Here is a 12,315-nt window from a genome sequence, read left to right on the forward strand (position 1 = left end):
GATTAACGTGAAAGTATTTAATATAATTATATCCTTATTTAAAGTCAAGAGTAAAAATAAAAGTACATATCATTTTTTTATGATATTAAGAAAAAAAATTAACATTTTTAACATGCGTGAAATGGTTGAAAGTATCTTATAATAAGGATTGAAAAGAGTACACATAAGCTTTTCTTTATTTTCTTTCCAAAAAAATATATATATTAGCCACTAACTGATACATCATCATATAATTAATGGTGTTATTATCCATAATAGCATAATTAACACCATTACTGCCACGTCATCACCTCTCTAATAGTGTAGGGACCTAAAGTGTAGATAAAGAAAACTGTAAGAATTTAGAACACTGAAAATAAAGTGTAGGGACCAATAAAAAATTGCTTATAAAATGTAGGAATTAAAAGTTATATTTTTCCTATATATAATTAATAATGAGATTTTTATAAACATGTTTTAATAAATATTTGAAATCAATTAAATTTTTATTTTTATTTACCATTAAGTTGTCCTAACAAGAGTACGCAGGAAAATAATAATAATAATAATAAGTAATAGTAGTAATAATAATAAGAGAGGTGAAAATTAGTTTAAAATATACTCCCTTCATTTAAAAATATAAAGCATTTTTTAAAACGTTGGATGTTAAAAAATGTGAACACTGTATTTTGTCTGAACTTTTTTTAAATTTAATAAAAATAATAATGAATTCAACTAAAAAAATATAAAAATATAAAAATATAATTTAATCTTTTTTTGGATTATATTTTTTTAAAAAAATAATCTAACCAAAAAAGGATACTCTTGTTTAATTCAAAATTAAATTTTTCTCTCTTAATTTAATTTTTAAAATTATGATTAACATAATATGAAAAATAAAAAAAAAACATTAAAAAAAAAGAGAGAGGCATTAAACCTTAACAAAAAAAAAAAGCATTAAAATTTATATATATATATATATATATATATATATAAACTGAAAAAACACAACACGAATGGAACAGACCTAAACTTTCGACCAAAGATGCAAAAGCAAAGAGCAGAACAAAAGCCAAAAAAAAGCTTCACTTGGCAGCAGACTCACGTACGAAGAAGCAAAGGAAATAGAGCTGGAGACGCACGCATGCACATTGCTGTGGAAAAGAAGAGAAAAAGATAGCAGAAAGGCAACATGTTCGGCCACATGCAGAAGGAAAATGGGAGAAGACTACACGCAAGCTCTGAAAAGAGAAATCTCTTCCCTACTTCTGCTTGGAAGGAGATGAATGAATGAGAGAGAAGAAGAGGGTTGAGCACTTTGAGTAGGAGTTGAAGCTTGACAGCAAAGGGAGGAGCGAGCAGGAAAATGAGAGTGAGACAAAGAAGAGGTTGAGATGGAAGAGAGACCAAAAGGAGAGAGAGTAGCGGCATAGAGACACGATACAGAAAAAAGAGAAAAACAGAGCACAAACGAGCACATGGCATAGATGAAAAACAGAGAGCAAAACGCAAAAAAAAAAAAAAGCCAAACGACGATGTGAGAACAGAGCCAGAAACACAGAAAGGGATGAATGAATAAGAGCAAGACAGAGAGGAGGTTGGAGGGAGAAAAGAGACCAAAAGGAAACAGAGTACGAGAACGGATGAGGAAAAATGAGAGAGAAGACAAAAACAGAGGGAGATTGAGGAGGACAGCACTCAGACCGTACAAAAATGGTGAAGAAGGAGAGAAGAGACCGAGAGTAAGGGGCAGCAGCAGAGTTTTCAAGAGTTTAGAATGAGAGAGAAAGGGAGAAAGAGTGGGAACAAGAGAGGATGAAAAACAGAGGGAGAGTCAAAGAGAGAGATGGAGAATGAGAGAGCTGTGATAGGGATGAATGAGCTGAACAAACGCGAGAGAGAGAGAGAGAGAGAGAGAGCAACAGGTATGAGGGGATTTGATTTTTGAGGGGATTTGATTTTTACAATTGGAATAGAATAAAAAAAACGTATATATATGATAAAAAAATTCATTATTTACTGTGTGAGATTTTAAATATTTCTACGAGCATTAAAAATGATCATATATCGTGAAAATTAATAAAATTTTATAAGTATGAGGATCAATTTTATCTATAATAATATAAGTTTCAAAGGCCTATCATTAAAATTAATTCTCTTTTTTAATTTAAATTAATAAAATATTTATTCTCATGTGAGATTTCAAGAGTTTTTGCAGAGATTTAAGTTAAGTGTATTATCGTGTGGGATAATAAACCCTCATAGATTTTGTGATTCTCAATTTATATGATAAATAAATAAATAAATAAATTTTGTAAATAAAATTAAAAATGTTTTTAATAATAAAATTAATTAATTAAATTAATGTATTAAATCTTTTGGTCATATGAAATTTTTGAATATCTATAGACCTCTAGAATAATCATCTTACCCTGAAAGTCAATAAGATGTTGTAGGTATAGCGATTAAGATTTCTATATTTAAAAATATAAATTGCACAATTACACATTAAAATATATTTAAAATATATATTATTTAATCTTTTATTATGTAAGGATTTTAAATCTCTACAGATATTTAGGATAATCGTATTATCGTAAAAGTCAATAAGGCTTTACAGGTATGATGATTAAAAATCTTTTAAAAAAAGTATATATTTATGAACGTACAAAAAATAATGATGTTATTAATATTTAAAAATTTAAGTAAATAAATTAAGTTGCTAAATTTTTTTATTGTGTAAGATTTTGAAATCTCCACAGATATATAGAATAATTATATTACCGTATGAGCCAATAAGGCTTTGCAGGTATTGCAATTAAATTTTCATCATAAAATATAAAAATAAAAATAAAAATAATTTTTAAATTCTTTTCTTTTTTTTATTCCAAAAATTTAAAAAAATTGAGAAAATAGTTAAAATTTAATTATTTTTTATAATTTAAAACACATATATCAAAATTTTAAAAATTATTTTATTTACAAAATGGTGAATTATTTCTAATTAATTTCTCTTTAAAAATATTTTCACCAATAATTTTTAAGTTCAAACTACGTGGATTTTGATCCCCATCACAGGGTACGTAGTCTTCAGAGTCAGATTCTGAGTCAAGTCCTCCCTTGTAAATAAATAAATATTTCTCACTTAATTTTTATCATTTTTATATTAAACACATGAATATAAAAGATATAATTAAAATAATTTTAAAATTATATTTATATAGCACAATAAACTTCAGTTAAACGTTCTTATGAACGGGTGTTGTGGGGTGCTTAATAACTTTTTCACACTCAATCGACTCCCGAACCTATTTTCTATCTTCACATACCATCTTTATTCTCCTTTAAACTGTTTTCCAATATTTATCTCAAAATTTCGGTGGTGACTTCCATTTCTTCGGTCTTTTTTTTAAAGGCTAGAACCTCCGCTCACGTGCTGTTCGCGTCGTAATTTTTATTACCTTTTAAAATGTAAAGTATTGTAAGTGTTTTAAAATATAATCATTATCTTTTTTTAAAAGTGTCCTTATTAAATAAATTACTTTATATTTGTTTAGGGTAAAACACTTTATTAGATAGGGATAAATATGAAAATAATATTGTTAGTTTGAAAATAAATAACTACTTTATTGAAGATAAAATTCAATAAAAAATATTTTATATTTTTAAATAAAGAGAGTATATAATTTTAAACAGTTAAAGCATCCGAGCGTATGATAATAAAATTCTATTTTTAAGATTATGTACATTTGTCATAATCGCTCTCCTTTTCATATTTTAGATTTATTTAATCATTTCCACAAGCTGAATACATTCCAAAATTTCTCTTTATATAATAATTAAGTAGTCATTCAGCTATTTATCTTTCATTTAAGTTTGCATTATTTCGTCAAACCAGGTAAAATAAAAATTTAACATGTCAAAATATAGAGTATAGACAAGTGATTTTTTTTCATGCCAACAAAATATAGATATGAGATATGTATAATAGAAAAATGTCATGTGTAAGTATTAAATATTTGATAAAAAAAAGGCAGCGGTAGAACTAATATACTATACTGTCAAGTAATGCCGAGAGTAATAAATATGCATTTTGCAAATCCACATAGCGTAGACAACTAAAATGTGGCAATTGCCCCCAAACTAAATGAATAGATCCATATGCCTGGTGCAATGTCTATTATGTAACACTCCCTCTATTTTTTATTATTAAAAAAACTATTACTTTTTACTTATTTTTTTATATAAACAAAATCACTCATTTTAATAAGCATTTATTATAAATTTATTAAATCATCCCTCATAATTCATATTAATAAAAAATAATTAATGCATGCTTATATTTATTAACATAGGATATTTTAGTTATTTTTTTTATTTTCAGACAATTATTATAGTTAATTAATTTTTTAATTTACATGATACAGTTTTTTTTATATAAAAACGGAGGGAGTATTTGACATATAAGTGGCATTACTCATAAATAATATGATTTTTTTATGAATTATAGACATTTCTAAGGTAAATTAAAGTATTAAAGTAATTATAAGTCATAACTTAATAGCTAATTTGGATAGAGGAATTTTACAGAAGTAATATAAAAAATATCTGAGAAGATGTGAATAGATGGCAACCTTATAATAGTCATAGTCCTCAGATTCTAGAATCACATGGCTAATTAATCACGGGATAATGAAAGCACATGGACGACTTAATATTTTAGGGGAAATTGGTAAGAGAGATTACATGGTAAAATCTCTTTAAAAAAAGGGACCAAGACTTTACTTTCCTTAAAAAATATGAGTCTTTTTGTCCGAATAACTTTATCATGAGTCTTTTTTAAAATATTTCGCCCCATATACTTTATTTTGAGGTTAAGTAGGCATATGGAAAGAAGCAGCCGATGCCCATTAATTGGGGTCGCAACCTGGAGTGTGAGTATAAAATGGGAAGACATGCCCAATAATGGCTGTTTGTTGCCCAATGTATTTTTCCTTAATTTTTAATAACTCCCTGTTGTTAAAAATATATATATATATATATATATATCCACTGAAAGTCCGTTCTAGAGAGAGGCAAATTAGGCTTTATAAAAAATTAATTAATAATAATAAAATTAAGGAGATAAGTTTAGAATAATATTACCAAACACAATAGAGAGAAAGGAAGAGAAGCTTACATAGATATTTATCTTACTTGATTAAGTTACAACTACTTGAGCCTACGTCCAGTTTTCAAGCACCACTTGAGATTTTCTTTAATAACTCCACCAAGATTAATTCAGGCTCTTAGTAGCCCCAATACAATCCCAGACTTATACTAAAGTCTGAATCATTCCCTCTATAAAGGTAATGATATATCCTTTTTAAACTATGAACTCGAGTTTAAGATCCTCTATTTCAAGTTAGAGAAAAAGGTACGAATAGAATAAGTTCAAGAATGAATTACTATTATCAAATACTTCCTTTGAGAGTTAATATATAATCAATGAAGCTCTCATGTAGTGATTACAAACTTAGAAAGTTGGTAAATAATAAATAAGTATAACTTGAGTTCCTTCGTATGCGTTCTCTTCTACATAATCTTTATAAATGCTTGTATTTATAGTTAGACTTCATAAATGATCCGCTACACTTAAGAATATAGCCGTTAGAGTCATTGTCTTCTTTCCTCTAAGTTATCTGAGTATTCTTCGAAATGAGGCAATGTAACACTGCTTTGATAGTGGAGCTTTTTCTCACACGGCAAGCAAGAAAAGTAATGGCTCTTTATATTAAATGTTTTAGCAAGGTAGGTGAAAAGCTCTTTCGAATAACAACACTATTTGAGAATAAAGATTTTATAAATAAGATCAAAGTAAGCTCAATTTATCTCAAGAATGTGTTTAAAATAATTCTAGAGAGATTACATAACTCACATTACTCTTAAAAGATAAAACGAAAAGGAATTGAGAGAGTTTCAAATAATCCCTATTTTAGACAAGAGAAATAGAGCATCACATATTAAGCTCATTCCAAAACAAGAGAAGCTATTTTGAAATAATGAAGAACATAATATCGAGAAGTAGACAAGGCTTATTTTAAAGTATAACATTTATATCAAAAGAAAATTACATAAGTGTTGGCTTCACAAAGTTTGAGATAATGCGTCGTGAATTACATTTATATCAAAAGAAATGAACACATTAAAAGAGGATCACATTTATATTGAAACTTTGAAATAACACATTGTGAAATAACTTCAAAGAAATGAACACTATTCCGGAATAAATATAGCTATTTCCAATTAAACTACTCCTGAATAAATTATTCTTGAATAAGCTATTCCTAAATAGGATATTTTGGAATGACACAATGAGAATAGCTCACAAGAAGATATCCACTATTCTGGAACAAAGATAGCTAGTCCCAAATAAGTTATTTCTGAATAGGCAAGAGAGTTAATACTTGAAAATAAGAAATTCACACAAGGATAAGTTATATATTTCGAAATAGAAAAGCTATTCCAGAATAAACACCTTAACACAAAAAAGTTGTAAAGGCTCTCATATTTTGAATTTTTGATTTTAAGATCAATTGATTTGCCTTTCAATTAGTATAAAATGTCCTTATGGAATTAAGATTAAATCAAATAATTTATCTTTAGAGAGAGACATAATATGAATAGAAACGAGAATTGATTAAGTGTTTCTTAACTATATAGAAATAAGACACATATTTAGAAATAATAACATCTATATAAGAATAAATATTGAGAGTTAGAATTTCAAAGCAAAGATAACCAATTCTCTTACAAGCCATTAATTCTTAAATTTTGAACTTGTAAAGCATAAATTTCTCTTATTTTGTAATTATCAAAATCAGGATTCAATATCTGCATTCTATAAGAAAAGCCAATTGTTATTACTTATAAATCATAGGTTGGATTGGACTTTTGGCATCCAAATTAGCTAGCTTGCAATACTTCTCTTGTTTGCAAAATGAGCTACCTCTTTTCCACCACCACTGCCTAGCAGTATCAATAATGGTGTCACCTTCCCACTCTTAAACTCTATTTCGGTATTAGAGCCTTTCGACGACAGCCGTTTAGAAACCATGAGCTCTTAATCCAATTCTTACACCACCCACTCTTCCTCTTTTCCTATCAGATCAACCATTAGTAAAGCCACCTCACTTACTACCTCCAACTACTCCTCTACATCTATCAGGCTAGATAGACAAAATTATCTTTTATGGCAATGTGTTATTCTTCCAATCATTTGAGGTCATTGACTTGAAGGCTTCCTTGCTAGCGCATCCAAGTGTCCTACTGAATCTCTTGTCAACGATGAGTCCATAATCTACAATCTTGCATTTGACAAATAGGTTTCCACTGATCAACTACTCCTTGGTTGGTTGCACACAACCTTGACCCCTGAAGTAGCAGCTCAGCTTGTTCGTTGCACCACTGTTGCTGCCCTCTTGTAGGCTGCAAAAGATCTCACCAGCTCTGTACTCAAGCTCGCATCACTCTTCTCAGAAATGATCTCCAGCAAACCTGTAAAGGTTCAATGAACATGAATAATGACTACCTTGCAAAGATGAAGTCCGTCTTGGACAACCTCCTCCTCAATGGTAATCCTCTTTCCTCAAATGATCTTACCTCACAAGTTCTTGCAAGCCTTGATGGTGATTGCAACACCATCAACTGTCATATTCTTGAAAAAGGAGATCTGACTTGGATCGAACTGCAAACAGCTCTTTTAACATTCGAGTCTTGACTCGAACAAATTAATGAATTCAATAATCTCAGTTTGGGTTCACACTCCATGAATCTAATGGCACAGAACTCTTAATCTCACGCACCCACTCGTGCACCGTCTTGTGGCTGCGATACTCATGGACGAGGAAACTCAAGTAATTATATTTGTGGCAGATCTTATAAAGGGACTGACAAAATTGAATTCCATTTATGTCACAGGTTTGGTCACTCCACCACCACATGCTATCACAGATATGACAAGTCTTTCTCTTTTGAACAAGACCAAGCTCCCCCTCTTCACTTTGCTTTTATTGCCATCCTTGAGACCCTATAAATGATGATGAATGATATCTTGATAATAGTGTAGTTGCACACATCACTAACAATCTAGATTAGATTGACAACCATCGTCCATATACTCCAGTAAGTCTCCTTTTTATGTTGGCAATGGCGACACTCAATGGTTTCTCACATTAGTCTCCATGGGCCGTTTAATGAATCATGGTGAATGACTAAAATTGAGGGATATACTTCATGCTCCTTGTGTTCTTAAGAACCTACTTAGCGTGTGGGAACTTACAAATGGCAATTATGTATATGTTGAATTTCATTCTACTATTTTTTCTTGTGAAGGGTGAGAGGACAAGAAGAATTCTACTTCTTACGACATCTGAAGGAAGAGGGCTCTACAAATTAATTCAAAATTTAGCAAACCTAATTTTTGCAGTGCGAGTACTCATTTAGTTTAGAATAAAAGTAGTCAAGATTTTTCATTTCTGTTCAAAATACGTCAATTTATAGTGATGAATTAGAACTATGGCATATATGCATAGGTCATCCTTCCTTTGGTGCTTTAACAAAGCCTTGCATCAATGTAATTTTCAAGTTTCAAGTAGCAATAATTTTTTTTTTTTTTGGAAGTAGCCTGTGATGAAAATTTTATCTTTCAATAATGCTGAGTCTCATGCAAAACAACCGCTAAACCTTATTCATTCGGACTTCTGAGGACCTGCTCCTGTTGTCTCTATAAATGTTTTTCGCTGTTATGTTCATTTTCTTGATGATTATAATTGTTTCACCTGGATTTACCCATTCAAACATATGAGTGATGTAAAGTGACCTTTACTCAATTTAAAAATATGGCAGAGACTATGTTTAAATGGAAGACTAAGATTTTGCAAAGTGAGGGGGATGGAGAGTTCCAAGGCTTGTTGCATATTTTAACTGAAGATGGAATACAATTTCAGGCTTCTTGACCCTATAAATCAGCTCAGAATGGCAGAGCAGAACACAAACATCGTCAAGCTTGGTCTATCCATGCCAGCACAGGCTAAAATGTCCTTACCATATTTGTGGAAAGCTTTTCACACATCTCATCTTATCAATCATCTTCCTACGCCTATTCTTACAGGCTCATTACCATTTCAAAAGCTCTACAGTAAAGATCCATCCTACCATAATCTCAAGGTTTTTGGGTGCGCTTGCTATCCATGCCTTAAACCATATAAAAAGCACGAGCTTGAGTTTCATACCACTAGGTGTGCTTTTCTCGAATACAGTGGAATTCACAAGGGCTTCAAATGTCTTTCTACCATTGGGAGGATCTTCTTCTGAAGGCACGTTAATTTTAATGAACGGGATTTTTCGTTTCAAGAGGGCTTTCTTCATTAAGTCTAGCCTACTGGAGTCCATATGTTCTACAACGTTGAGTTTCCTGCTGCTCTTATGGATTGCAGCCCAACACTCCATGGCCCAATAACATCTCTCTTCAGCCATGTAACAGTCTTGAGCCATGTGGTGGCTCTAGCCTTCTCTCGTCGTTCGGGAATCCTCACAGCCTAATAATTAAAGTCATTCGACTTCGCCAGTATCAAATATGCAAGAATCTCCTTCAACAGATGTCCCTTGTCCTGATCATGTCTCGACTTTATCACAGCCAGCTGGTCACCGTTTGTTGACTCACTCTAAGAACGGCATTTTCAAGCCAAAGCACCCCTTCATCATCATCTCTCGTGACTTAGAAGAACTCACTAGTGTTTCTGATGCACTACAACGTCCAGACTGGTATGCTGCCATGCAATCTGAGTACGACGCACTCATCAGAAATAGAACTTGGGATCTTGTTCCCCGAAGACCAAACCAAAAAGTTATTGATTGTTGATGGGTGTTCAAGAAGAAGTATCTTGCAGATGGAACTCAAGCACGTCTCGTCACCAAAGGATTTCAGCAAGAGAGAGGAGTGAACTTTGGCGAGACTTTTAGTCCCATTGCAAAAATCACTACCATCAGGCTTTTTTTGTCAATTACTGTGTCCCTTTACTGGCCGATAAAACAACTAGATATCAACAACGCGTTCTTGAATGGAGCCATCTCGAAGGATGTCTTTATTGCTCAGCACGAAGGTTTGTAGACCCTGCAAAGCCCAATCACGTGGGTAAATTGAAGGAAGCACTATACGAGCTGAAGCAGGCTCTAAGAGCATGGTTTGAAAAGCTTCGTAATGTACTCCTGTGGTGAGGTTTTTATAACACCGAAAGTGATAGCGCTTTGTTTATCTTGTGGCCGCCACAATTTGTCATCATCAGTCTTGTATATATTGACGATATTCTAGTTATACTGGAATGATGTCTTGCAGTTGCGTGAATTCACCAGGAAACTCGATAGCATGTTCTCTCTTAGGGATTTTGGAAATGCTCACTACTTCCTTGGACTCAAAATACGAGATGCAGATGGAATATAATACATCTCAGTCAAACCAAATATGACACTAATATTCTTAAGAAATTCAACATGCTCTACTCTGCACCATGTAAAACACCCATGGTTACTGGCAAATTACTCACTGCCACTGATGCAGAACATTTTGCTAATCCTTTCAAGTTTCATAGTGCTATTGGAAGCCCTCCAATGTCTTACAAACACAAGTCCAAATCTTTCTTACGCTATTAATCAATTTAGTCAATTCCTCGGTTGTCCAACCTTGGCTCATTGGCAGGCGGTCAAACGGCTGTTTTGTTACGTAAAAGGTACTGTCATGCCTGGTATACGTATCAAATGGTCCAAGCACCTTGATCTTGTCTCTTATAGATCGTCAATTAGTCACTGGCTACTGTGTCTATCTTGGATGATTGCTTCTCCCGTGGGCTTCTAAGTTCTAAGAAATAGTGTCTTCACTTGTTCCTCGACTGAGTTAGAGTATTGTGCCCTTGCAAACTGTGCAGCTAAAATTGCCTAGCTACAATCTCTTCTTATAGAACTCAAGTTTCCACTTCAATGAACTCCTCTCATATGGTGCAACAATGTAAGTGCAGCTTATCACTCTAGAACAAAACACATCGAAATCAATGTTCACTTTGTGAGTGATCAAGTCCTTGCCTGCAAGCTAAAGGTGTGCTGTGTTCCGTCTCGTGAGCAGACTGCTGATCTTCTTACAAAACCTTTGGGTCACTCGCAGTTCATCTATCTATGATCTATGTAACAAACTCGGGGTATGTTCAAACCCTCTCGTTTGAGGGAGGCTACAAGCAAATCAAACCACAAAGACCAAGTCACAAACGAAGGCCACAAGTAGCCGACTCTGAAGATGTCACCTGCATGACCCAAGTCACGCATCTTCTCCGTACAAAATCATATTAGTTCATATGTGAGAGGACTGTAATGTTATAATCTCATATTTTACGATTTTGTATCTTGTATATATTTGACCCCTGCTATTTCAGTATGATTAAGACAACAATAGCATCCTTCTCTCATATATTTGAATCTCCTTAAACTCTATCTCTTACTCCTCTTCACCTGCATCGTCACCTTTTGTATTTGGGGAATATGGGCCCCCACCGTTGCAAGCGGGTCTGCCATCTTCCGACATCGTAGTGCCACCTTCATCACTGTGGCTTATTAAAGGTTAAAAAGAAAAAAAATATATTATTAAAATATGTATATTTAACAAGGGTGAAATTGAAAAATTATTAAAATTTTAAATAAAGTTAGCAAGTTTTAATTTTTTTTAATTACTGTGAAATATGTTGAAAGTAACTTATAAATAAGACTAAAAGAGTATTACTTACATTTTAAAACATTTTTATTTGTATTTTTTATCAGGCGTAATATAAGTTGTAATACTTCTTCTGAATTACAATATAAGACATTTTTTAAAAACCTCATTTGATTTAAAATATAAGGCATTAGATAACTTTTATAATTTTTTTTCCCACTATACCTCTACTTTATTTATTATTCTTTTTAAAAAAGATAATACATTGAAATTTTAATTATCATCATCAAACACTTGTATAAGATATTTGATGAGGATATAATTAAAAAGATTCAATTTTTTAAAAAATATTAATATTTTAACTAACATTTTTTTTAAACCTTAAACGAGTTACTAATGCTTTATATTTTGGTATGGAAGAAGTAGGTTAATAACATGCAAAGACTAAGTAGACCCAACAAAAAACATGCAAAGACTAATGAAGATTATTAAATGCAATTAGAAATCTTAGTATTTTTTTAAAAAATATATTTTAAAAAATATTTAACACCGGCTTCTTTTAATTCGATGTTCAACTCGAACTCATGACTTGTTAGATGAAA

Source organism: Prosopis cineraria, unplaced genomic scaffold (genome assembly GCF_029017545.1).
Source record: "Prosopis cineraria cultivar Desert tree isolate PC_DT_omini unplaced genomic scaffold, ASM2901754v1 PC2, whole genome shotgun sequence".
Lineage (NCBI taxonomy): Eukaryota > Viridiplantae > Streptophyta > Magnoliopsida > Fabales > Fabaceae > Prosopis > Prosopis cineraria.